General features: G+C 40.2%; 1 protein-coding gene across 1 annotated transcript in view; it reads right to left on the bottom strand.

Moving 5' to 3' along the window:
- LOC148089726 (protein ELFN1-like) overlaps positions 1-26,373 on the bottom strand; it is a 109,786-nt gene that overhangs the window by 63,875 nt on the left and 19,538 nt on the right. Inside the window, exon 2 of the mRNA XM_087809624.1 lies at positions 9,640-9,711. The gene's annotated coding sequence lies outside the window, so the exon portion shown is untranslated. The remainder of the gene's footprint in view (positions 1-9,639; positions 9,712-26,373) is intronic.

The following is a 26,373-nucleotide window of genomic DNA, read 5'->3' as shown; positions in this document are numbered from 1 at the left end:
AGATATTAATAATGACATGTTTTTTGTTTTTTTCATAGAATTTTAGAACTTATATTCTAACTATAGTAAGATACAAGACAGTTTATATATATTTCACCTCAGAATGACTGCAACTAGCACTGTTGTTGACTAGCTAAGCTAGCAATAATATAAGTAGACATAGGAAAATTGCTAACGAAAAAGTGCAGGATTTTATTTTACAATATCTTTGAAATAAGCATAATGCTATTCACTATACTTTAATCTATAGTTTGATTATTTTAAACACATTTTTCTCTCTCACACAACATGTTCTCTCGCTTCTTCTCTTACAAAAGGTTAGCATGTCGCTAAAGCTGGAACAATCGCGTATTTCTACGACTGGTTTTAATCCCTGACCAAAAGAGTTGACAAACACGATAGCTTTGTAGCATTTCTGTCACATAATGTGTGACGAACATGACGACTTGAAACGGAAACATATTGTAGTTGATGCTTAAACATACATTAACCACGAGGACAGGCGTGTCAATCATTTATTAACGGTATCCCCGGGAGAGCTTGAGAGAGAGAGAGAGACCGTGAGCTGCACTCGAACGACCGCCCGTGATTGACAGCCTAGATTTTTGTCATCTCTACAACCGAAGGAGCTCTGGCTGGAAAAGACATTCCTCTTCTCATTCTTCTTTCTTCCATCCTTCATCCGTTTCTGTCCACCTCCGCTCCTGGCTGTGTGCGAGTGTGTGTGTTTGTGTGTGTGTGTGTCTGTGTGTGTGTGTGTGTCTGTGGCACAAAGCAGCTCCAGCCTTCCAGAAAAATGTTATTTAACCAACCAATTAGTTGCCAGAATCACCAGGTGAGCCCTGAGCTCCTTCCAATCAATGACCTTAATCCTCCCTAATAAAACCGTTGACATTCTATTATCAGCACACACACACACACACACACACACACACACACACACACACACACACACACACACACTAGTCCAGTTGATGTCATCGTTACGGTCATTAACGCCAGTGCGACTGTTTTCTTATCAAATAACTACAAACATTTTCTGAATAAATAATACTGTGTTCAGTGTGTTTGATGGAAGAAGATCCTGCCTTCAGCCAACTGTGTTGTGCGAGCGAGTTCAATCGTACTAATGCTTTGAACTTGTGGCTTGTTTAGATCTGACTATTTATGTTGAAACCGTCACCGAATATCTAACGATAAAGATAATTATAAAAATACTTTGTAATGGATTATGATCCTAATCTTATCACAAAAGAACAACATGTGGTTGTTATGAAAAAACATAAACCTTTATTCTTATTATTCTTGTTATATATATTGTTGTATCATTTTGTTTCAGAAAATTATATTGTGTGTATTTGTGTGTGCGTGTGTGTTTATGCGTGTGATTGGTGTGTGTGTTTTGTGTATGTGTGAATGTCTGTTTTGGTGTGTGTTAGGATGTCTGTTTGGTGTGAGTGTCTGTGTGTGGTTGCGTGTGTTTGTGTTTGGTGTGGATATGGGCATGTGTGTCTGTTTGGTGTGTGTATGTGTGTGTGAGTTTTGTTTGTGTATATGTGTGGTAGTGTGTGTGTTTGCATGTGTGGTTGTGTGTGCATGTGTGTTATTGGTGTGGGTATTTGGTGTGTGTGCATATAAGTGTTTTGTGTGTCATTTTGGTGTGTGTGTATGTGTGTGTGTGTTTTGTTTGTGTTTATGTGTGTTAGTGTGTGTGTGGTTGTGTGTGCGTGTGTGTTATTGGTGTGGGTATTTGGTGTGTGTGCATATAAGTGTTTTGTGTGTCTGTTTGGTGTGTGTGTATGTGTGTGTGTTTTGTTTGTGTATATGTGTGGAAGTGTGTGTAGTTGTGTGTGCGTGTGTGTTATTGGTGTGGGTATTTGGTATGTGTGTGTATAAATGTGCATGTGTGCATGTGTGTCTGTTTGGTGTGTGTGTATGTGTGTGTGTTTGGTTTGTGTATATGTGTGGAAGTGTGTGTATGGTTGTGTGTGCGTGTGTGTTATTGGTGTGGGTATTTGGTGTGTGTGTGTATGAGTCTTTTGTGTGTGTATGTGTGTGCATGTGTGTCTGTTTGGTGTGTGTGTATGTGTGTGTGTTTTGTTTGTGTATATGTGTGGAAGTGTGTGTAGTTGTGTGTGCGTGTGTGTTATTGGTGTGGGTTTTTGGTATGTGTGCGTATAAATGTGCATGTGTGTGCATGTGTGTCTGTTTGGTGTGTGCGTATGTGTGTGTGTTTGGTTTGTGTATATGTGTGGAAGTGTGTGTGCGGTTGTGTGTGCGTGTGTGTTATTGGTGTGGGTATTTGGTGTGTGTGTGTATGAGTCTTTTGTGTGTGTGTGTGAGTTTGTCTGTTTGCATGTGTGTGTTTGGTGTGCGCATGTGTGAGTTATTCATAACAACTTTGTTGTGTGTTTACTTAAAGATCAACTCTATGCTAAAAAGCAAATGACAACAATGTGTGTGATGTGTTCGTAACACATTACAAATGAGACATTCGTCGTAATAAAGATGAAATTAAATGTCAACACCAACATGGCGGGACAATGGCGGAGGTTTGTGCTCTCTGAGTGCTTTTTACCTTTGCCAACGTTCAGATTGGTAGAGAAAAGTTGGTCACAATATTGGTGAGACTTTGTTTCAAGTTTGAAGGGTTTGTGTAGTTGTTGCCGTTGTCATGTCGTAAGAGGGAAGATCTATTTCTATAAACATTGTTGTTCGCCCGCCGGACATCACGCCGTGTGTCATCATACAGTAGTTTGTTACACTGCTGTGTTCTTGTTGACGTCAGGGATGTGGACCTCGGATGAAGAAGTTCTTGAGTCTCATTTGCAATTTAAATGTGTCTCCTTTTAATCTGTTCCAAGATTTTCACAGTTGCAGCTGTGAAAACGGCCTCAGATGGAGGTCACGGAAGATGACAAGCGCGATTGATGGCGCCCACAGATAACTTATGCATGAATATGCATGATTCAGATAAAACGTGGAGAACACTTCGCAGCTCTAACTTTATTTTCCAGGAAGGTTCACACACACACATGTATTTACCGAGTGTGTCGGTGTGAGGCAGGAGAACAACACTGTGGTTACTTCTACACACCATCGAGATGCTTGGATTGCAAAGACATGTGCTTAGTGCACTGGTTTAAGGTAAGGTAAGGTAAAACTTTATTGATCCCTCAGGAGGTCTCTTTTGGGAAATTGTTTACAGTACAGTGTAAGACAGTGCGCTTACTTGCCCAGTGCGCACATTTTCGTCATGATAGTATTGTCTCAAATCAAACACTACACACTTACCGGAAATGACTCGACAACTTCTTCTTCTTCGACTACTTTTTAACACTGATTGCAACCACTTGTTGAAACACTATCGCTGACACTTATCAGCGATTATCGCTATTGAAACAAGTTATTAAGTTGTGTTTCATTGTGTTATTACTCTTGTTGTGTTGTTTTGTGTTAAAATGAGTGTTTTCTGGAGACATTTACGCCACTATCTGCTCAGAAGACGCGTCGTCAGTGACGTAGGTTCTGTTTAAAGTCATCTACGTCACTAAGATGGCGGCCGTTAACGGTGGAAAGTGTCCATCGATCCACACTCAAATTTCTGTCTGTTTGAGTGCACCACATTTTCGCACACTGCTCATTGTGCACTCAAAGTGTAAGTGCAGAAGAATTTGGGACACACCACCGTTAGTGCGTGATAAAGAAAGATAAACACGAATCATTGATAAAATGAATGAACGTAAGAAGAATGTTGAAGAAGGAAAAACCAGGCGACTTCCTGTTCGTGCAACATTCATCTACTTCCTGTTCATAAAATCCAAGATATTTCCTGTTCAGGCGAACATTGTGCTACTTCCTGTTTGGACTGCTCTCTTATTGGGTTTGTCAGTGCACGATCCGGGAACATTTGCGCAGTGACATATTTCGATCTTCCATGTTTGTACGGCAACTAGATTGTTTTTTAAAAAGCATCGCGAAACACGATCTGGGGAATTGACGATCCATACAGAACTTTATTTAAAAAGCCGGTGACATAGCGTCTCTTCTAGTCTCAAAGTATCAATTTATGAAAGATAAGAAGAAAATAGTTTGTATATAAAATGAACACAAACTCTATTCTTTGTTTTCCTGTTTATCTGTTAATGTTTTGAGACTCAATGAGAAAATACATTCTTAGCTATATAAATAAAATGATGTTTTTTACATTTACTCTAAAACGTCTACGAGTGTACGATCAGTTGAAACATGACACATTTATTTAGCCTGTGATAAACGTAGAGCTTCCAAAATAAACTACGATCATCGACACAAACAACAACTGCGGAGCTCATGTCATGTTTTCCTCTAAACTTACACGTACTTGCTGGCAAACAAAAACTTTCCCTGGAACTTCTTAATTTGTTTTCTTTATTTTAACCAGTAGATGAATTATTTTCCTTTTATCTTTCGTAAAGTCGATGCTTTGAGACTGTAAGAGACGCTCTGTAACCGGATTTTTAAGTAAAGTTGTGTATTTTGAATGCAACACACATGCGCACACATCGATTGCTGATTTCCCAGATCGTGTACTGAGTGTTTCATTCGACTTGTTCCGGTTCTTTTCACTCAAATTACATTTGACTGCTTCCTGTTTGGGCGATATTTAGTTCTACCTATATTTGGCTTGTGAACCATCACCTACTTCCTACCTGGGGTCGAATTTGGCCACTTCCTGTTTGAATTCTGTTTAAGAAACATTTGCAAACGTCCTCTTCAATCACACTTTAGATAAACATGTTTAAATAAATCTATTGTATGATGCACGGCAAATCTTTTATGGAGTCCAGACGATGTTTTGCGATGAGAAATACAAAAAATGAGTTCAGCCAATCAGATCGTGTTCCTCTTCACCCCCAACAACTCTTTTTACATAAATGTTTAATGACAATTGTGTTGGTCGTTTGTCTCTTCTCGTCTCCTTTATGGTTTGTTTTCCCAATGTCATTAAAATAAATGATGAGTTCATGGGTTTCACCGTCACAGCAGTCGCCATTAGAGTCTTTTGTTGCTCAAAATCTTCTGGACTCGTCAGAGCAGAAGCACTTCCTCTGAATAAATGAACAGTCCTCCCGCATCTGTACACAAGCCGCCTCGACAGGAGTGTCTGCAAACAATAACATTATTATGTAAGTGTGTGTGTGTGTCGGGGTGACTGGGGATGTGTGTGCTCTGCATTGCGTTTAACAGAGTAGCACATGCTGAGGCAGGGGAGCAGTTCTTTACATCTGCCTTAATTGAACTGCATTCAAGCATAAATGAGTCTGCACCGCCGGCTCGGCACTTTCTGCCACACCACAGTCTGTGGCGGTGTGTGTTGGTCACTCGCTCTGTGCCTCTGCAGCTTTGAGAAGGGAGGAAACATCAGAATGATCCTCCGAAAATAAGATCTATGGACTGAAATGAGACAATGTAAACATCACAACATACGACTCTCAAGTTACACTCTATATTTTTGATCTTTGATTGTTTCTCCTCCATCGGTCCGAGCTGTTCAGTTGTTGTTTTCGTTTGTGAAAGAGGTCAGAGGGAGGATTGGAGACGGACTGAAGGCAGAAGGTTAAGCTAAGGGGGGAAACGAGGTCAGGCTATCAATCTCTCATGAGTTTTATCCGCCATCTTCTCCACGGTCTTGACCGAGAGTTCATGGTCGAAAGGGGAAGGGAGGCTTTTTCCCAGGGGACTGAACTGAAACCACTTTTACACATCGTGAACCTGAAGGATTCTAGGCTGTCAAAATACATCACAGTGGATGACTTAGAGCTGAAAACATCATAGTAATAAAGTGATAGTTCACTCCAACTCATTTTCTACTCAATGGCTGAGTGAAAACACTTTACAGCTAAATGTGGACAAAACTGAAACACTGGTGATTGCTCCTGATGATTCCAGGGTTGAGTCAGTACTTGGGTGACTTAGGTCAGTCTGTCAAACTGAGCCTGAGAAACCTGGGTGTTGTATTTGATAAAGACATGTCTCTTGTTTGACACTGAAGGAAACTGATCAGAAACTGTTTCAACTGAGAAAAATCTCTAAACTTAGGAAAATGTTGTCGGAACATGATCTGGAGCTTGTAATCCATGCGTTTGTTTCTTCTCGTCTGGACTATTGTAACAGTTTGTTTTCATGTCTTAACAAGAAGGAGCTGTCTCGTCTGCAGTTGATTCAGAACTCTGCAGCGAGAATTCTGACCCGCTCTAGTAGAAGAACTCACATTTCTCCGATCCTTAAAACTCTTCACTGGCTTCCAGTTTCTTTCAGGATCAACTTTAAAATTCTGGTTCTTACTTTCAGATCTATTCAGGGTCAGGCTCCTCCTTACATCACTGATCTGATCCAGCCTTACACCCCAGCTCGGGCTCTGAGGTCTGTGGATCAGAATCTACTGATGGTTCCTCGCACACGGCTCAGGACCAGAGGAGAGAAATCTTTTCAGGCTGTTGCTCCTAAGCTTTGGAACGATCTTCCTCTCTCTTTGTGTTTGATGGAGTCTACTGACTCCTTTAATCATCTTAAGACGTTTCTATTTGTTCAGGCTTTTCCTTGATTTTCTGGAACTCCTGTGTTGTTCTCAGTATTATCTTGATCTTTAAAGTATGTACTTTTTTGAGTATTGTTTTGATTGTTTAAGCACTTTGTGACCCTGGTCTCGAAAAGCGCTATATAAATAAATATTACTTACTTACTTACTTACTTACCCTCGTGTCGACTAACGTTGATTATTTTCAGAGTAATATGTTTCTTTTTAGAGTTATAGACATCAAATGTTTGTTCATTTTAATGTAGCGACTGGAGCTCAGTTGTCTTCGTCTTCATCTTCGTCAAAAAAAAGACACTTAAAAACTACCAAATACCTCGAAACTGATCGTCTGTAACGTCCCTCTTTGATTCGTTTTTTTCCGGAACGATTCATTTTGTCGAGGCGTCACAACAAGGGGGACGTTACAAATGAGCAGTATGGAGGTATTTGGATGTTTTTAAATTGTGTCTTCCAACAAAAAAACGAGGTCTCCGGTCGCGACTGTCGTACATTTCTGCTGATAACTCCAAAGAGAGACAGATCACTCTAAAAGTAATCCCAACTCTTCGTCGACATGTACTTCGACTTTTCTTGTAAAGAATTCGCTAAACACGTTTGTGTGGCTCAGCTCAATTAATTTTGGTTCATAAATCATCAGGAAATGTACGGGGCTATTATTGTTGCTAAAGCTTTTGTAAATGCCTGAAAGGATTTGCAAATATATACGTGGATCTGTACAATGATCCACAGATTTTAAAAAACAATCAAGTAAAAATTAGAAGAACTAGACGGGTCTCGAATCTGGAATCTTGAGGAGAAGTGCATTATAGTGTAGCCATGAGCTCAACTGACGGATGATGTAATCAGGGTAAAATGCCATTCATGAATTAAAAGTTTTCTAATGAATTTGTGATACAACAAGATAATTATTTTGTGTCCACAACTCAATATTCCCTGGCCACAAATGTTGGATTTTTTAACCCTATCATGTCCGGGGCTTGTTCATGTCCACTCTATATTTACAGAGGCCTGCCCTCTACTGGCGGGAGGGTGTCATCCCAATGAGCAGTGTGCGAAAAAGTAGTGCGCAATGAGTACTCGATTGGTACTTGTACTCAAACAGCCACCTGAGGAATTTATATACAAATCCTGTTACACATCCACGGATCCGTGGCAGGACTGTTGCAAAAGTCACGTGCGCAGAAAGAGCAGGTTTGTCTGTTTTTGAAGTACTTTTAAGGACTTTTTTTTAGATTTGTGCTTACTTATTCTGAATTACACATATACAAATCGAGTTACACATTTGTAAAGCGAGTTAGTGTTGATCACTGTATACTGGATACACGTATATATTTACAAAGCTTCAGCAACAATAATAGCCCCATAGAAATGCGACACGTTTATCGTAGTATCGTTATTAGTCAAAGTGTGTTGTGTATGTAACTTGGTACATCACGCCACGAATGTTTCAACTTGAGCGGCACTTGACACCGATGTCCGACTCCACAAGCGCCTTAATTGAGCAGCGTCTCACGGCCAAATTCAAAGGCCGTACTCTTGTCTACCGAGCATGTGTTGGTGACCCCTGGATTAGACCAATTTATGATTTACTGCTATATTTACTGCACATTCATCCGAATGACTTCGTCCTCGCTCGCTTTGATTGTATCAGTGTTTTTCTTCTTTCATCAGTACCCAATTGTAAAGCAAACAAAATCAATCCGTCCCTCTTGACAGAAGACTTTCAAAGCCTCACCCTCACTTATGTGACGGATATGTATGGCGATGAAAGGGATAAAGATGGTAGTTTCGAGGACATGCGGGGGGAGACGAGAGGTTCTGAGGCGAAAGGTAATCTGTGCGGGAGCTCTCGTGTTCAGTGTCATGAGTACATGAGTGTACCATCACAGGTTAAGAGGAGCTTCCATTTCCTGGTCGAGGAGTTTGAGGATCTCACAGAAACCAGCCCTGCACATCCTGCACTAGACCTCACTGGTGTACTCAGATGAAGTGCAGCCGGCATAAGGGTTTGTTGCATGAGGCAGGCAGGTTTTTTATACCTTCAGATCTACCCCGCAACAATCAGGGTCACCGACACATCGGTGACCAACCTGGTGACTCAGTGCAGGATCGTCCAGTGAACGTCCAAGTACGAGAGGGTCACAATCATGAAACACAAACACTAACCCACAGAGATTCTCCGTTCAGTTGCCAACCACAGGCCGAATGCAAGGTGACATAGTTGACCGTAAACATTCAACTTCCTACCAAGGATCAGAATCTACTTATGGTTCCACGCACACGGCTCAGGACCAGAGGAGAGAAATCTTTTCAGGCTGTTGCTCCTAAGCTTTGGAAAGATCTTCCTCTCTCTTTGCGCTTGATGGAGTCTACTGACTCCTTTAAGAAACATCTTAAGACATTTCTATTTGTTCAGGCTTTTCCTTGATTTTCTGGAACTCCTGTGTTGTTCTCAGTATTATCTTGATCTTTAAAGTATGTACTTTTTTGAGTATTGTTTTGATTGTTTAAGCACTTTGTGACCCTGGTCTCGAAAAGCGCTATATAAATAAATATTACTTACTTACTTACTTAATGGCTCCATGTGACTTTGATCACACTCATAAATCTCTGGAAACAATACACCGTGTTCATTAACTGTGTGACGATGATCATCTCAGTTTGAAAGGACCGTTTGGGCCGCGAAGGCGGTCACCTCTCATCCGGGGAATCGTCTTGTGCTTCGTCTAAGAGGTCAAGGTATTGTTTTAGGGAAGCTAATAGACGACAGATTCCACCTCTTCCTACCTTCCTCTGCAGCCGGTTTGCCATTTACACTAACCGTAAAGGAAAAGAACAGCCTTCTTGATATCGATAACCAAAGGGTTAACCCTGGAATTTACTCGATAACACGTCAATCCTGCTTCGTGCTGCTTCAAGGTAAGAAACAACAGATCCAGAGGCACATTTAGAGACTTCAGAGAAAGAGAGATTTATAGAAGAGGAGAAGCACAAGGGTCAAGTACGTTTTTCTATCAATGCTTCTCTTCATTAAAGGTAGAAGACTTGTTTTCACTCACCAGTCACCAGGTCTCTTCGATGCCTTTCACAGCAGCTGGATGTTGGGGATCATGGCGTGAGGATAGAACACACTGTAAAAAACAAAAACACTTATTAATGTCTGTTGAAAGGTAATTTATGATGTAGTTCATCAAAAGTCTTGTGTATTGTTTTGATCGATCCAGCGGTGTTTACAAAATTGTGATGACAAGTGATTGTGGTTGACACACAACGATGCAAACTTTCATGGTGTTTGCTGGTTGCTATGGAAACGAAGAACATTTTGGATAAGGAGTTGTAAATTTGTGTTCCTTGTGTCTTATTTTACCTCATTATTCCTCTTCAGCCAAACACAGGGTAGACTTTAAAAAAAACATCTGTTAAATTGATTTATTCGGACGCTGGTTGTTTGGTTAATTGTTTTTTAATTGCAATGAAATAGTTTATTTGTTGGAGAGAACCTGTTGGGTGAAGTCATTAAAGTGATGAATGAATTCAATTAGAACTACTTATCTTTAGTCTTCAATATTTGTTCATAAACGAGCTCCAACGGCACTAATTATATCTTTAGGACGAGTCGTCCGTCTTCATTAAAGCTTTACAAAGGCGGCTTAGTAACAAATGAAGAAATTGTCCTCGTGTTTAAAATGTATCTGGTGCTCTGATGTCATTGCTGTTTGTCTGTTTACAAAGCGATGTCATTATGACCGGGTTTTTTTCCAATGGAGATCAAACAGAAACTAACTTTTAATACACGTTAATTAACAAATTCACCTTCTAATAGGTCATACCACATGCGGCCCCTCCAACCTTATATAGGCGGCCCGCGTGAGGTCACAATAATAAAGAGATAGTCTGATGGCTTTCTAACAATTGTATTACTGGTACAACTCTTCATGTAACTTGTTAAAGATCTTAGTGATTTTTAATTATTTTTATGTTGTTTTTTCCTTCTGTTCTTTTTATTGGAAATACTTTTAATCTTCAGAAAATAAAGACTTTTTCTATCACATCTTAAAATTGAATTTGTATTAAATGAAATATTAAAAAACTTATTTTATTGCATAATGTGTTTTTTACTTTATTTTTATTAATAATGTAATAATTTTACCTCTTTTTTTTAGAATAAATAAAATACATATTACGATGGATTAATAAACAGATTAACACTAAAGCTTGTTCCTTTTATTTCTTTTTTGTCAGTTCTTTCTTTTTGCTTGACGGCCCCTTAACAGTCACGGTATAATAATAAATGTATTTTTCCATCCCTGTTAGAGGTCATTCTTACAAACCCAGAGTTAAAGTAGAAATAAATCATTAAGAACTCAATCTCAAATTGGTTTGATCAAAAAAAATCGAAATAGTCAAAATGGAATTCAAACGAGGCTTTAAATTCATCACATCTTAATTGTAAAAATACTTTTGCAAATGTATTCATAAGGAAATCTTAACATAAGGAAGAAGGAAAAAAAAATGTGATTGCTTCGATAAATCAGTCGATGCAGTTTCCGAGTCAAATAGTTGCTCCAGGAGATCATTTGTTGCATTATAGGAAATATGAAGGAGTTCGTGATGAGGTCAGTCTTGCAGCTACTCCTGTGTTTCACGATGTCTCAGAGTAAATCCCTGATAATAGCAAAGCCGTAAAATGAGAGACAAGCAGTGTGACCCCGACCAATTATCGTTTTACAACTCTTCGCTCCCCTGGGCGAAGATTCCAGAGACTGTCAATCATAACCCCGGCTTGTTTTACTTCAAATGATCAGGACATCTTTACATCCCAGTTCATTCAGTTTGCTGTAGAACGAAGATGTCGTGGTGTTGTTAACACTTCATTTCAGAGTCGTAAGACTTTCCGTTTGCTTCCATCTCGAGGAGACACTAATCACGCCCCCGCTTTGTTTATACAACCAGTCCCTTGGAGGTGGATAAATGTGGGATTGATGACGTGTGCTGAAAACTCAGTCACAGGGGAGTTGGTGTGGTTATGATGAGTAAGACCATCTGTTTTTTGGTTGATATTCTATTTAGTTTGAGTTAATCATTTAAGTATTGTTGATTATTTATTTAATTTCGTTGATTATTTTTTTATTCTTTCAATGTCTACTTCATGTTTTGCATCGTGGGTCCGAGAGGACTACAATTTCACCTATGCTGTAAGTCTTGATACACGTATATTTGACAAATAAAAGTACCTAAACTTGAACTTGAACTTGAAAAGAACATCACAAACAGCACTCGAAGCCTAGAAGGACTCAAGGTGAGGCAGGTGTATCGCCACTCAACTGGTGGCTAATATTATCAGTGAAACGAGAAGACGAGAAAACATCTTCATTCCATTCGATGGTCGACTTAAAGTAGGATGAACTTCCTGCCTTGAAAGACGATGTTGTCGGGCGTGAGCAAAATGGCGTCAGTAGTTAAGGCCTCCTGTGTTTAGTGTTTTATGAGCGAGGATGATGTGGGGGCGTGAGTGGCGAAGACCGATGGAATGATCCTTGTTTCCCTCCTTGTATAAACTCATAAACACTCTCCTAATCTCTCAGCCTACAGAGATTCCCCGATGTAATTTTCCATTTCTGCTCGGAGATAAGGGATCTGGAATCTAATAACGTCCTCCACCGCAGCTCTCGCCTGTGCAACACAAACCTTTGTTACTCTACCAGACCGTGTGAGAATTCCAGGAGCGGGTTTTATGAAGTGGAATTTTCGAGGAGGTCCAGCGCGATTAGAAAACCGACCGTTGAAGTTCAAAGTTCACAGTTGTGGATCCAACAAGGACGGGTAAGCTTGTCCATGTGGAATTAAGGTGGCAAAAGAGGACGAGGCATCTGGAGTGTGAGGAGCGGAGGCCTGTTGCCTTGCAGCCGGTGGCGGCGAATTAAAAATGTAAAGTCATTTGGCCTCACTTCAGTGAGGAGTGGAGGAGAGGAAGCTGCAGGACTCCTCTTTAGCACGGCAGCTCCCTGGGCTGCAGGGTAAATTGATCCCGACTGTGACCGCCCATACATAAGGAGGGTTAAGTGTGAAATGAAAGCCGATACGTGGACAGCAGACCTACAGTGGCTCGTCCACTAGAGTCAGTCAATCTCACGACCACACGACCAAGACAGGCTTCACTCGGATCTTTTTTCTTCTTCTTCATTCTGTTGTTGTTATGGGCGACAACAATGAGACGGAAGATCAAGAAGGTTGATGGTTCGCTCTTGGATTCAGACAACATGCTTCCTTTCGGTTTAGAGTTTCATTGTACTTTGTGGGTTTTCCTGTTAAAGCCTCTTGGAATCAGCAGCTAGTGCAGATTCCAGGGTGATTGACACCCGTCAGTCTATGTACGTGTGACACGAGACAGTGACAAAAGCGTGCTTGGATATAGCAGCTGGCGTTTCTGGGTTGATGGGAGAAAATAAATAAAAACAAGTCACAGTCAGTTTGTTTTCCTATAGAACTGAGCAAGTTTAAAGCAACACTATGTAATATTTTAACGTCAATTATTTATTCGTGTTCCGTCAGATTGGTTAAATTTTGTCACGACTCATTTGGTCAAACTTTTCTAGCGGTCTATGATGTTTATTAGCAAACAAATGCGGTATTTGGCAATGGCGCGTCGGGTAACCACACACATTATATTTTAAACTAAGTCGCTTTTAGTTCTTGATTTACTGTTTTTATTTATCCATCAAACAAAGTTGTAATAAGATATAAGGTCCAAAAATTATTTAAATCAAACATATTTTCTTAAATAGCAACAGAGAATGTTTAAAATTAGGATTGTTTTTGAATTGACGAACAGATAAACAACATGATCTTTATACAGATTGAATTGAATTCATATAAACAATAAATATTGACTGTTTCAAACTTGGAGATGTAGACTTCTGGGAGTGACGACATGAAGTGACAGCTTCCATTATTCATTTTTTTTATAGTTTAAATTCACGTTAGCATGTAACCTGTTAACTTCTCCTGGTGACCCTGATGTTCATGGATTAAAGAAGATTAATAATTCCATCGCTCAAGTAAGGGGCTGTATATCGTATCCCAATGGAGTTGGATTTCGAGGAACAAGACGCCCTGGACATCAGAACGCAACAACCGACTATATATTTATTTTTGATCTGCAGGAGGAAATCGGAGTGCCAGGAGGAAACCCACGCAGGTTCCATGGGATTAAAAAGAAACTAGGCCCAGGAAAGAAGAGTTGCCTGGAGCTGGACTTGACCCACAGCCTTCTTGCTGTGAGTTCTCAACACCATCCCATCGTGCTGCCTCCTCATGAGATCTCCTCCAATATATTCTTAGCATTACACAACAACTGTGGACGCGCGAGGCCACGGGGGAGAGAAGAACCCAGCACTACTGTCGGAAAACTTTTTGGATTGAGGTTATTGAGGGAGTGGACGCCCTGCAGTTACCGCCTTAGAGGAGGCAATGAGGAAAGAGAAAAAACCCATCCCTGAAATAAAGTCAGTGAAATACCAGTCCAAAATAAAATAGGTCCCTCAATGAATTATTCAAGTGTTTTACTCATTATTCTCTGGGCTGCAACGCGGGGCGAAGGCATTTCGTGACTAATTAACACTTTCTCGTCTCCAGAAAAGAAACACACAGAAGGATTAGCCTGTGTTTTGTTTGATGTCAAGAAGGAAACACGGCGTTTCAATTGCTCTGCACCTCCTCCCTCCTCTGGTCTTTCATCGGTCCTCCCTCGGTTCTGTGAAATGTGCTGCCGTGTAATGTTGGCTTCTGTGGAGTGGGTGAAACACGGCTTTCATCTTGGATTTGAGTTACCATGAATTAACCGAGGAGTGGTGTAGATTAAAAGTTGTCCCGGAACAATCTCTCATGTCGAGGCTTCAACACAAGGGACGTTACGGACGAGCAGTATGGAGGTATTTGGATGATTTTTACAGAGGTGTCTGGCCCATAGAGGGCGCTGGGGGCGCCGCCCTCCCACTGATTTCGCTGGTTTAAATTTTTTGGATTTATCTTTTTATTTATTATCATTATTTATTCTTATTTTAGTAGTCTAAAAAAAATGTCTTCACACTGATTTCGCTCCTTTGAAGAGCCCGTCAGCGACGTCACGTTTCTGTAGCTCAGAGAAGCGTCGTCTCTGAATATGATTCGGGGGCGCTGGAGAAAGTGATTTAGCTCAATTGGTAACGCGTTACAGATTTTTTAGAAGTGTCGCCGGTTCGATTCCTACTCTTGACATTTTAATTTATTGTTTATTTTATTAGTTTTTTAATAATATAGTTTATTTTGTATGACATCGGGCGCAGTGGTTAGCATGGTCGCCTCACAGGAAGAAGGTTGTTGGTTCACTTCCAGGCCGAGCCAACCCGTGACCTTTCTGTGTGGAGTTTGCATGTGTTGAGTGGGTTTACTCTGGGCACTCTGGTTTCCTCCCACAGTCCAAAAACATACAGAGGTTGATTGAGAACTTTAGGGAAATTGTCCGTATGTATGAGTGTGTGTGTGAATGGTTGTCTGTCTTTGTGTGTGCCCTGTGACAGACTGGCGTCCTGTCCAGGGTGTCCCCTGCCTCTCGCCCTATGATACTGGGATAGACTCCAGTTTCCCCGCGACCTTGATAAGGGATAAAGCGATAGACAATTAATGAATTTGTATGTCACAGTATAATTAAAATGTGTTTTCATTTGTATCCAAACAAGGAGCATAATAAACATCATTATCCATCAATAGCTTTTCAAGTGTTGATTTCTATATGTAATATATAGGAAAGGCAGGAAAATGTACTGGAAAAGAGCGCCACCTAGAATGTTTCTCACCAGCCACTGGTTTTTAAGTGTGTTTAGACCAGTGGTTCTTAACCTGGGTTCAATCGAAACCCTATGGGTGAGTCGGTCTCAGGGGTTCGGACACATCAGAATTATCGTGACGAATATGTACAACATGGATTCACATATATCACGGAAAGGTGATGGTAGTGAGCGTCCTGTCTCCATGTTTTGCAACGCCAAGTTGCGCGACTCTAGTCTCGCACCGGAAAAACTAAAGGAACACTAAGAGGGGTTCGGTGAATGTGCATATGAAACTGGTGGGGTTCAGTACCTCCAACAAGGTTAAGAACCACTGGTTTAGACGAAGACAACTGAGCTCCGGTCACTACATTAAAACACATTTTCATCTATAACTCTACAAAGAGATTACTCTGAAAAGAATCCAAACTCTTAGTCGACATGAGTAGAAAATAAGTGTATTTTGGTTGAACTATCACTTTAACCTTCACTGAGGTGAAGCACCACAACTATACAAGAGACTCAGAGTGCAGGGCTTTAATCCTAAAACAACGCAAAGGTAAGTCAAACTTTAGTGTCCTCCAGCTGCGGCCCGAGAGATCTGAGCCCACGAGCTAGGCATGGATTTATCGGGCTTCCCTGCAGGGCGCGTGGGATCAAAAGGAATGAGGGTCTGGACGTCAACGCTGCCCTGAAGCAAATCTGTATCGAGTGGTGCCAACAACATGCACACTATTATCTAATGACAGAAGCTGCTGGATGCAGTTTGTCTCTTGTCCGGCGCAGTGCATCGCTGTCGAGATCCTAAACACACACACACACACTCGTCTCCATCCGTCACACATGGAGCCAGAGGCCGGTCGGACGAGAGGCGCCTTTTGACGGATGGTTTCATCCGTGCAGGCGTCGCCGTGACATCGAACCTTCTCTATGGTTCCTGCCGTCATCCTTCTCAGCCGCGACTCGTCAGCACTCTGTCACACCGAGACTTTAAAACACCGAAAATAGGTCCTTTTCACATGTTTTTTAATCAATTAACGAAAAGTGCCGTCAAAGGCTTAAGACTAGCCAAAGATGTGATTAACAAGGACCCCAGGAGAGAAGATCCGCCTGCTGCAGACGCACGACTTAACAGCACGTCGTTGGATGTGTGTTTCTTGGAAGCAAACATGAACGTCCGTGTGGTTTCAGTGCCCAGACAACACCTTAGTGCTCTTTATATTTCCTTATCTCGCTCGTCCAATTTGTCTTAAGCCTCCAAACAGAGTGCAGATGATCAGATAAGCAGGAACTGAAAGCAGATTTGCTCAAGTTAGAACAGATGTGATCAGAACTGTCGAGGTTCTTCCCAACGTGGCTGCAAATGCAATTTGGCTGCTGCTGTTGTGTCAATCTGTTTTATGATTACTTTTTTGGAGGCGTTTTTCTGTCACCATGGTTACAGTAATACCGTTGCATTACAACAGTGATTGGCTTTTCTTCGGGTGCTGGACTGACATAATCTTCCTCCCCCTTTTTCTTTATAGCAATTTTAAGCTGATAATAACAGGGAACTAATGTGATGATGTGTGTGTGTGTGTTGCTGTGATGTTGGACTCTTTTGTATCCTCAGTGTGAGTCTGTTTGTACAAAAAAAATTTCATTGAAATATTGACATTAGAAAATGATCTTAAGCCCCGCCCACTGAGGACAATTTGTTCTTCTGTAAATAAAATCTTGTTTACCACAACCACGCCCACTCTGCTGTGATTGGTCAAACGTGGAGGTTTGTCACAGCGCGTCATCACTCCTGTAAGTCTCCACCTCCAAGGGACTCGTCGTATAAACAAAGCGAGTTGTGATAACAGCTGGCTGGAGGAGGAGTGAAGCCATTATTACGCCATAATGGACTCTGCTCTTGTAACCTCTCGTTCGCCAAGATTTCAGAGCATCTCGGAGAAAAAGACTTCAACATTTGAAACATAGGAGTGACTAAGTTGCAATTGAAGTATTGATAAAGATTTTGTGTGTTGTGTGTGTGTGTGTGTGTCGCTGTCTTTGTTTCTTTTGACCATTATTGTTTCCTTTCTTTGCTCGACTTGCATCTCTTTCGGTCAAAAACGTGAATGTTGTAACCTTTAAATCTGTCTCTGACTTTTTACGTGATTTATCTTCATTTCATGTTTTGTCGCACACAAGTTCACACCTAAAAAAAATAATTGGACAAATTCAAGAGCAGACGCCTTTCAACATGCAAGACGATGTCACGTTGGATATAGGAGTGATCGAAGCAAAAAGTTCGAGGTAAAATCTGCATAAAATCCTGAACTTTTCCCGTAGTTTCACATCAGACAAAGCAACAATTTTGACACAAGTGCTGCCCCTGGAGATCAATCCAATGTTGTGTAAAGTTGCCAGAAACCAACGACCACCTTAGTGCCTCGTGCCGTCTTCTTTGTTCTGTTATTTTGCTGCTTAATGTGGCTCTTAATGTGCGACAACATGGTTGAATCTGTGGCTGAAAGTTCTTGACAGTAGAGTCAAAAAATACAATTTTAGAAAGTAATTTGAGGAAGCTGATGAAATCCATTATTGCTGTGAGCAAGATAAGACGGATCAATGGCGAGCGTAGATCAAAGACCTGGTGTATCTGTGCAGCTTCAGTCACTGACTGACAGCTATATGACGATAACTCTCCGTAAAGTCTGTGAACGCCTCGATAAGAAGTGCCAGAGGCAGCGTCTTTAGTTGCAGGTGTGAAGTTCCTCATTGAGAAACACAGGAGGACGATTCAGCCTCAATTCATTCGTTCTCTTTAGCAAAACTCATGTTAATGTGAGAATCTCAGAGTCAAAACATATTAAGAAAGTGAGAATCAGAGAAAACTGAGTCACTTGAAAGAATAAGCAACATGTCTTTATTTTCTTCAGAGCGAGTGTGTATCTGGTTTTTATAGAAAATTCTGTCTCTGAGTACGGATCGTCTAATTTAAGCTTTGTTCAAATTCCAGCCAGAGACAAAATCTTGACTGCTTCGATTAAGTATCTAAAAATAATTCAATTGTTTAAATTCTAAATTAGCACGCAAATATTCACGGTGTGTTGCAATTCAAACGCTAAATGGCAGCAGTCATTTCAAGAACCTGGTTGACTGAGGACGAGAGGATACAGTCGACTCCAGCCTCGTTTAAAGCTGATGTTTGGATTTTTTTTGGTTTCAAAACAAATGAAATCAATTACGTCTTCGTCAAGAGTCATGTGGTCTGTAAATTCTGCGACACCGGACTCAAGTACTCAACAATACTACACATATATCACAATGTATGTTATTGTTGCGGCTGTTTCGTATTCTTTTCAAAAAACGCCAAAATGTTTCATTGATTGTACAAGTTTGTTTTTCACTTGGTGTGTACATGACTCCCAGTCTTTCCAGTGGACACTTGATGAACTGCTGCCCTAAACACTTCCACAATTGTTTCACTTTTAAAACCATGTATTTCCTCTCAGGGTGTACTTCATGTTTTCCTTGTTAGTTTTAAACTCCAGCAACAAAAGTGTCTGTTAAAGCAGCACATTGTTCAAGGACTTTTCCCAGAATCTGGGGTCAGAGAAATGGTTTTCTCCGGCATCAAGGTGACAGTGAAGGCCGGACAGCGAAAAGAGTAATCAGTAGGTGTCGGCAGCAGACGGCCCAGCATGACCCTCAGAAACAATATCTAAGCTGAGTGTGGAAAAGTGGAAAAGTGGAAGAGCAGTCGAAGACCCACACTGAACTGAGAAAAAAATTCAAACTTAACTTTGCTTTCATGTCGACTAAGGGTTTATTTTCAGAGTGATCTGTTCCTTTTTTGAAATATAGACAAAAATGTTTGTTCATTTTAATGTAGCGACTGCAGCTCAGTTGTCTTCATCTTCATCTTCGTCCAAAAAGACACTTAAAAACATCCAAATACCTCCGTACTGCTCGTCTCGTATTGTATCATCACTCTCTTTTCATTCAAATATTTACATTAGAAAATTATATTAAGCCCCGCCCACTTGGTTTTTCTAGAGCTGTAATCTTTTCGACCCTAACCACACCCACTCTGCTGTGATTGGTCAAACATGGAGGTTTGTCACTGTCGGCAATTAAACCCGGAAGTCTCCACCTCCAAGAGACTCGTTGTATAAACAGAGCAGGTTGTGTTTACAGCTGGATGGAGGAGGAGTGAAGACATTATTACATCATAATTGACTCTGCTCTCGTAACCTCTCATTTGCCCAGATTTCAGAGCAACTTTGTTAAGAACTAAGTTAAAAACATGGTTATGATGAAGGACTCACTGCATCTTGGAGAGGAAGATTCAACATTTGAAACATGAGAGTCAGATGAGTTGGGTTTTTACATGAGTTGACCTTTAAGAAAACCATGTCTAGTTATCAACTGTTAAATTATAATAACAGTGACATATTTAGAACAAAATTAAAACTTATTTTTGTTATCTTCTCGCTATTTTTTTTAATAATCTTCTATGTCTAATAATCTATCTTCAGACTTTCATATTGGCAGACAAACGAGGCTCTAAAGGTCCGGGAAGAGTGTTTTGCCGTCATTAAAGATCATTACCGTGACATTGATTTGACATTAAAGAGTGACAAACACGCCAGCGTGACTACAATGTGCTGCTGGATATTTACAGAGGGATGTGTGAGCCAAAAACTGAATCGCGTCCATGAAACATCAAAAATAGGTTTGACGAATGGCACCAGTAGATGACAGGACGTTTGACGTCCTCTGAAGAAGACATTTGCTATTTTTCACTCCGCCACATTTAGTAGCACGGCTTCAGCTACAGGCACTTTTGGAGCTGGTTAATAATTCAAGAGTCAAATCTGGCACACATTAGTGGACATGATCACAGCCGAGGGAGAGGAGCTCCACGTTCAACCGGCTCTCTGGGTGACATTGAAACACTCGTGAGAAAGAGTCCAATGTTTGGCAGCAAACAGTTCGAAACGCAAACCAAGCCGGCGTTTTGATTGGACGCCGGCCCGTCGATAAGCAGCTGTTGGCGGAACACATGACGGGACTGTGTGAGGGAAGACGGTCCAAACGCTTAGACGGTCGCTCACATCTCTGCCTGGGAGACGAGGGTTTGGCAGACGAGCGATTCCTCGGCGACCGTGAAGGTAAACATCAGTGACAAACTGGACAAATAACCGAATGCCGAACGCTTCATTAATGACTGGCGAACGTTAGCATGTCAGCTTGATGGATCTACTGACTCCTTTAAGAAACATCTGTGTTTGATGATCTACTGACTCCTTTAAGAAACATCTGTGTTTGATGATCTACTGACTCCTTTAAGAAACATCTGTGTTTGATGATCTACTGACTCCTTTAAGAAACATCTGTGTTTGATGATCTACTGACTCCTTTAAGAAACATCTGTGTTTGATGATCTACTGACTCCTTCAAGAAACATCTGTGTTTGATGATCTACTGACTCCTTTAAGAAACATCTGTGTTTGATGATCTACTGACTCCTTTAAGAAACATCTGTGTTTGATGATCTACTGACTCCTTCAAGAAACATCTGTGTTTGATGATCTACTGACTCCTTTAAGAAACATCTGTGTTTGATGATCTACTGACTCCTTCAAGAAACATCTGTGTTTGATGATCTACTGACTCCTTTAAGAAACATCTGTGTTTGATGATCTACTGACTCCTTCAAGAAACATCTGTGTTTGATGATCTACTGACTCCTTCAAGAAACATCTGTGTTTGATGATCTACTGACTCCTTTAAGAAACATCTGTGTTTGATGATCTACTGACTCCTTTAAGAAACATCTGTGTTTGATGATCTACTGACTCCTTTAAGAAACATCTGTGTTTGATGATCTACTGACTCCTTTAAGAAACATCTGTGTTTGATGATCTACTGACTCCTTTAAGAAACATCTGTGTTTGATGATCTACTGACTCCTTCAAGAAACATCTGTGTTTGATGATCTACTGACTCCTTCAAGAAACATCTGTGTTTGATGATCTACTGACTCCTTCAAGAAACATCTGTGTTTGATGATCTACTGACTCCTTCAAGAAACATCTGTGTTTGATGATCTACTGACTCCTTCAAGAAACATCTGTGTTTGATGATCTACTGACTCCTTCAAGAAACATCTGTGTTTGATGATCTACTGACTCCTTCAAGAAACATCTGTGTTTGATGATCTACTGACTCCTTCAAGAAACATCTGTGTTTGATGATCTACTGACTCCTTCAAGAAACATCTTAAGACGTTTTTATTTGTTCAGGCTTTTCCTTGATTTTCTGGAACTCCTGTTGTGTTATCAGTTTTATCTTGACCTTTAAAGTATATACTTGAGTATTGTTTTGATTGTTTAAGCGCTTTGTGACCCTGGTCTAGATAAGCGCTATACAAATAAAAATGACTTACTTACTTACAAAACAAACTTACAGAACCAGGGAGGTCGATGGGTTTGACATATTGTTGATTAGCAAAGGTTTGAGCCATTTTTCTCATTCATTGATTCAATTATTTTTCAGGCTCATGCTGTTACGTCTAAATCCTTATGGGTTTTTGTCCAGAAAAAAGCTTTTTGAGCGTCCCTGACGGAATAATTGTCCACATTTCTTCTGAGAAACCACTTTCTAAAGGGCAACTATTATACATTTATTTTCATGTGCCACACAACAATGAGCTCTCAGAATATTTCCTTTCAAATGTGGCAGTTAAGAAAAACTTTTGGTCTGCTGTGCTTCCACAGGAAGCTAATGTCCCTGAGCCGAGACATCATCATTTTTTTGTCTCGTACCAAATTGCTCGAGACTTTAAAAAAAAGTCACATAATTGGAGAGTATGTGCGTTAGAAAATATCAATATAACGATATAGTTTTATTCCCGATAAAGTACCGATATTAATTCAAAGTGAACAGCGTGTGTTTGAAAGACAATCATTCAATGTTTTATTTTACAATTTACACTCAAATATTCACAACGTTTATTCATTTGTGTTCTGCAATTAAACCTCCGGCCACTAGTTGGCCACATTTCCTCCGAGCCAAAGAAACAAGAAAATAGGAGAAATGGGAACAATGAGTAAAAAATAAAGGAAACAATAGAGTCCAGCAGCTTTTAAAGCTGATGTTTGGACTCATTTTAAAACAAAGTTTAATGTTAAATTAAACACCGACAGGTACTGGATATTACATGTTGCTCCAGGTTGTTTGTTAATGCACTTTATTGTTATTATAAGTTTAAATTTCTGTTCATATTTTGAGAAACACTTTCCTACAAACATTTCACATTCGAATCGAGAAAGTATTTGTTCATTTCTTTGTTGTAAAAGCCAGAAAAAGTATTCTTTAAAAGATACAATATATCGTTGTTCCTACAGTATCACAATATATGGCATCGTCACACATGTATCGTGATACGCATCGTATCAACAGATTCTTGTCCAAACACAGCGCTTTCGGTGAGGATTTGACTCTAACAGCAACAAAAAAACATTTTCGGAGAATTGTTTGGTGAGGAAAAATATCACTGAAAATGCTAATGGTTGACCTTTGGAGACCCCTGATATATAGATCATATATATATATATATATATTGCCAATACAAGTGTGAAGATCTTTAAATGAAATTCCTTTATTTCCCATTTTTATTTTTGAGCGTGGAAGACGAAGTATCGACGGAAAGGTCGAGACAGATCAGGCGTCACTTGTCAGAGCCGGACAGTTTCTCTCGTCACGCAGTAGAAGGACTTGTTGAAACAGAAAGTGAGTCCAGTTGAATAATTCAAACGACTGAGGATCTATCATCGGGCAAAACAAAAAAAAAATGACTTCCCCATCGCTCCTTTGGCGCCTAAAACGCGAGCGCATCCCCCGAGGACCTCATTACCCTTCATTTGCTTTAAGACCACCGGCTCGTCGTCTCTCTGGCGTCGTCAGAATCTAAGGAAGCCGACATTCGCAGTCGCGTCACGTATCCGTGCAGGAGTGGGTTTTGTTAAGAGAAGGAGGGAGATGGAGGGAGGAGGGAGGAGGGAGGGAGGGAGGCCATGCATGGTCACAGAGGGCAGACGTGAGATAAATGGCTGAGCTGGCAACTGTAGTGGAGACTAGAGAGAGAGCGGGTGAGTCACTGATGAACTACAGTGAAGGACAGTAGCCTTTTTACACGGGAAATTACACTAGACTGTTGGGAAGAGCTGCACCAGTACATGTATGTTTGTCTATAGAACATCATTAAATAAGAAGTACTTCTTTGTGAAAGTAGGGTTATTAATAAAAAAATTCTGGGTTTGATCTAAGCTCTTTATATTTGCATGTTGTTCTTTATTTGAACTTTGTTCTTTATTTGCTCTTTGTTCTTGTTTTTATGAAACTTTCGTCTGCTAGGAACTGGAAAACCAATTTCCCAAAAGAGATCTCTAGAAGGACTCATAAAGTCTATCCAAAGGAGAGTGAATCCCCGCTCAGGTTTTCACACCAAGAATTCCGCTACTAGAGTCATGAACCAGATGGATCACTGAGATCTGGTCTTTAACAGGGAGCTGGGTGGTCATAGCTCAGATGGTAGAGTGGTTGCCAAAAGGTTGCAGGTTCAATCCCAGCTCCAGACAAGCTTGTGTCGTTGTGTCCCTGAGCAAGACACTTTACCCTGATTGCTCCTGATGACAGATTCGGCGCCATGTGTTGCAGCCTACTCCCATCAGTGTGTGTGAATGGCTGTCAAAGCGCTTTGTGACCCTGGTCTAGAAAGGCGCTATATAAATAGACATTATTATTATTATAAACACACGTGAGTATTTGATGGATCTAAAAGTTGTTGATCATCCGAACATGACTGTCGTGTCAAACAATAAAAATATAGATCGATCGTAACAGGTTTTATTACTATTTAACCCTTGTGTTAGCTCACCTTGACCCAGAAACTACATAAAGGATAAAACAATGACATTTGTTTTTCGGGCCTTCGGGTCACTTTGACCCTGAGCTAACACAAGTGTTGATAAACCTTCATCATGAAGAAAGGATGTGTAACATATTAACTTGTTTAAATTGTATACATTCATTAGATTCTTTATGCATCTTAAAAAGAGGAAACAATTCATAACATTAAGTCTCTCAGATATTTGTTAGTTGTGTTGTTTCAGGATATTGTGTTTTTGTTCCCATGATATTGTACATTTATTTGTAAAGTTGTAGATTTTATCATTTTTATTCCAATAATTTAGGGATATTGTTGTTTTCTTTCAAGAGTTTGTTTAAGGAAATTTTAAATAATTTTCACCATATTGTAGTTTTGCTTCACATTTGATTTGTTTCAAGATTTTTTACTTTTTTTTCCAGGATATTATCATTAAGTTTTAGAGTGTGTTCTTTATTATTGTTTTATTTTGTAAATGATTTTTAGTACTGTATATATATTCTCAAATTTGGAAAAATATATAATTAAATATTTTGTTTAAGGAAATTTAATTTGTCTTACTTTTCATTCAGTTTTGGATTTTGGAAATTATCTTTAGGAAATTGTTTTTTTTTTCTTTTTTAGTTTGGAAATGTTTTATTTTAGTTAAGAATCGTTTTTTAGGCCATTTAATGTGTATTTTGTTTGGAAATGTCTTTTTATGAAATTGAAATTTGTTTTTTTGTTGTGAATTTGTTTTCTTAGGAAATAAAAATGTTTTTGTTAGTTTTGTAAAAGGTTATTTAATAAACTGAAATGTGTTTTTTTCAGTTAGGGAAAGTTTTTTAGGCAATTAAAAATGTGTTTATTTTAGTTTGAAAATCGTTTTCAGGAAATTGAGAGGATTTAACATTTCAAAGACACGACACCAATAATATCTTGATATCTTTAAACAAACAATATCAATGATCTTGTTGAACTTGGACGACAAAATCATTGGTGTGAATTGTCGAGTTTCCCTTAAAGAGACAGGAGTGGTCGTCGAGGTCACCTCGTCCACATGCTCGCCAGCGCCGCCCTCACGAATGTGTTTACAAACACAGGGTCGTCCAGGAAGCGGCGGCGAACAATTACCTTCATCACGAGCGTCGCACACGCTTGTGTCGCACATGAAACCCTCTCTCTCTCCGACCGAATCATAGCCGTGCCCTTGACGCAGTGTTAAAGAAAAATCCTCCTCCTCTCTCCTCCCATCCCTCCTCCCATCTCCGCCCGACAAGCTGCTCCTGATCCTAAAGGGGCAGATCTGGGCTTTAATGCAATTTGCAGGGAGAAGGCAGAGCGGCTTCAGCCATATATTGACTTGTATATAAAAGCTCTGCTGCTGCTAATCTCATCTCAGGATGTTGTGATGAGACTGTTTTCTCTCCAAGATCATGTGATTTAGTCCTGACATCATCGTGTGTGTGTGTGTGTGTGTGTGTGTGTGTGTGTGTGTGTGTGTGTGTGTGTGTGTGTGTGTGTGTGTGTGTGTGTGTGTGTGTGTGTGTGTGTGTGTGTGTGTGTGTGTGTGTGTGTGTGTGTGTGTGTGTGTGTGTGGTTTGCTTTATGGGTGTGTGTGTGTGTGTGTGTGTGGTTTGCTTTATGGGTGTGTGTGTGTGTGTGTGTGTGTGTGTGTGTGTGTGTGTGTGTGTGTGTGTTTGGTTTGCTTTATGTGTGTGTGTGTGTGTGTGTGTTTGGTTTGCTTTATGTATGTGTGTATGTGTGTGTTTGGTTTGCTTTATATGTGTGTGTGTGTGTGTGTGTGTGTGTGTGTGTGTGTGTGTGTGTGTGTGTGTGTGTGTGTGTGTGTGTGTTTGGTGGGTGCTTTATGGGTGTGTTTGCGTGTGTTTGTGTGTTTGGTGTGTTTGGTGTGTGCTTGATGTATGTTTGTGTGTGTGTTCTTTTTTGTGTGTGAGTGTCTAGGCGTGTGTATGTGTGTGTTTGTGTGTGATTAGTGTGTGTGATTGGTGTGTGTGAGAGAGAGTGTAGGTGTGTGTTTTTAGGTGTGTGTGTCTGTGTGTTTGGTGTGTGCTTGATGTATG

The sequence above is a fragment of the Callionymus lyra genome, chromosome 1, assembly GCF_982586985.1.
Source record: "Callionymus lyra chromosome 1, fCalLyr1.hap1.1, whole genome shotgun sequence".
NCBI classification, from domain to species: domain Eukaryota; kingdom Metazoa; phylum Chordata; class Actinopteri; order Syngnathiformes; family Callionymidae; genus Callionymus; species Callionymus lyra.
The sequence above is the reverse complement of the archived record's forward strand: the minus strand, read 5'-3'. Positions and strand labels throughout refer to the sequence as shown.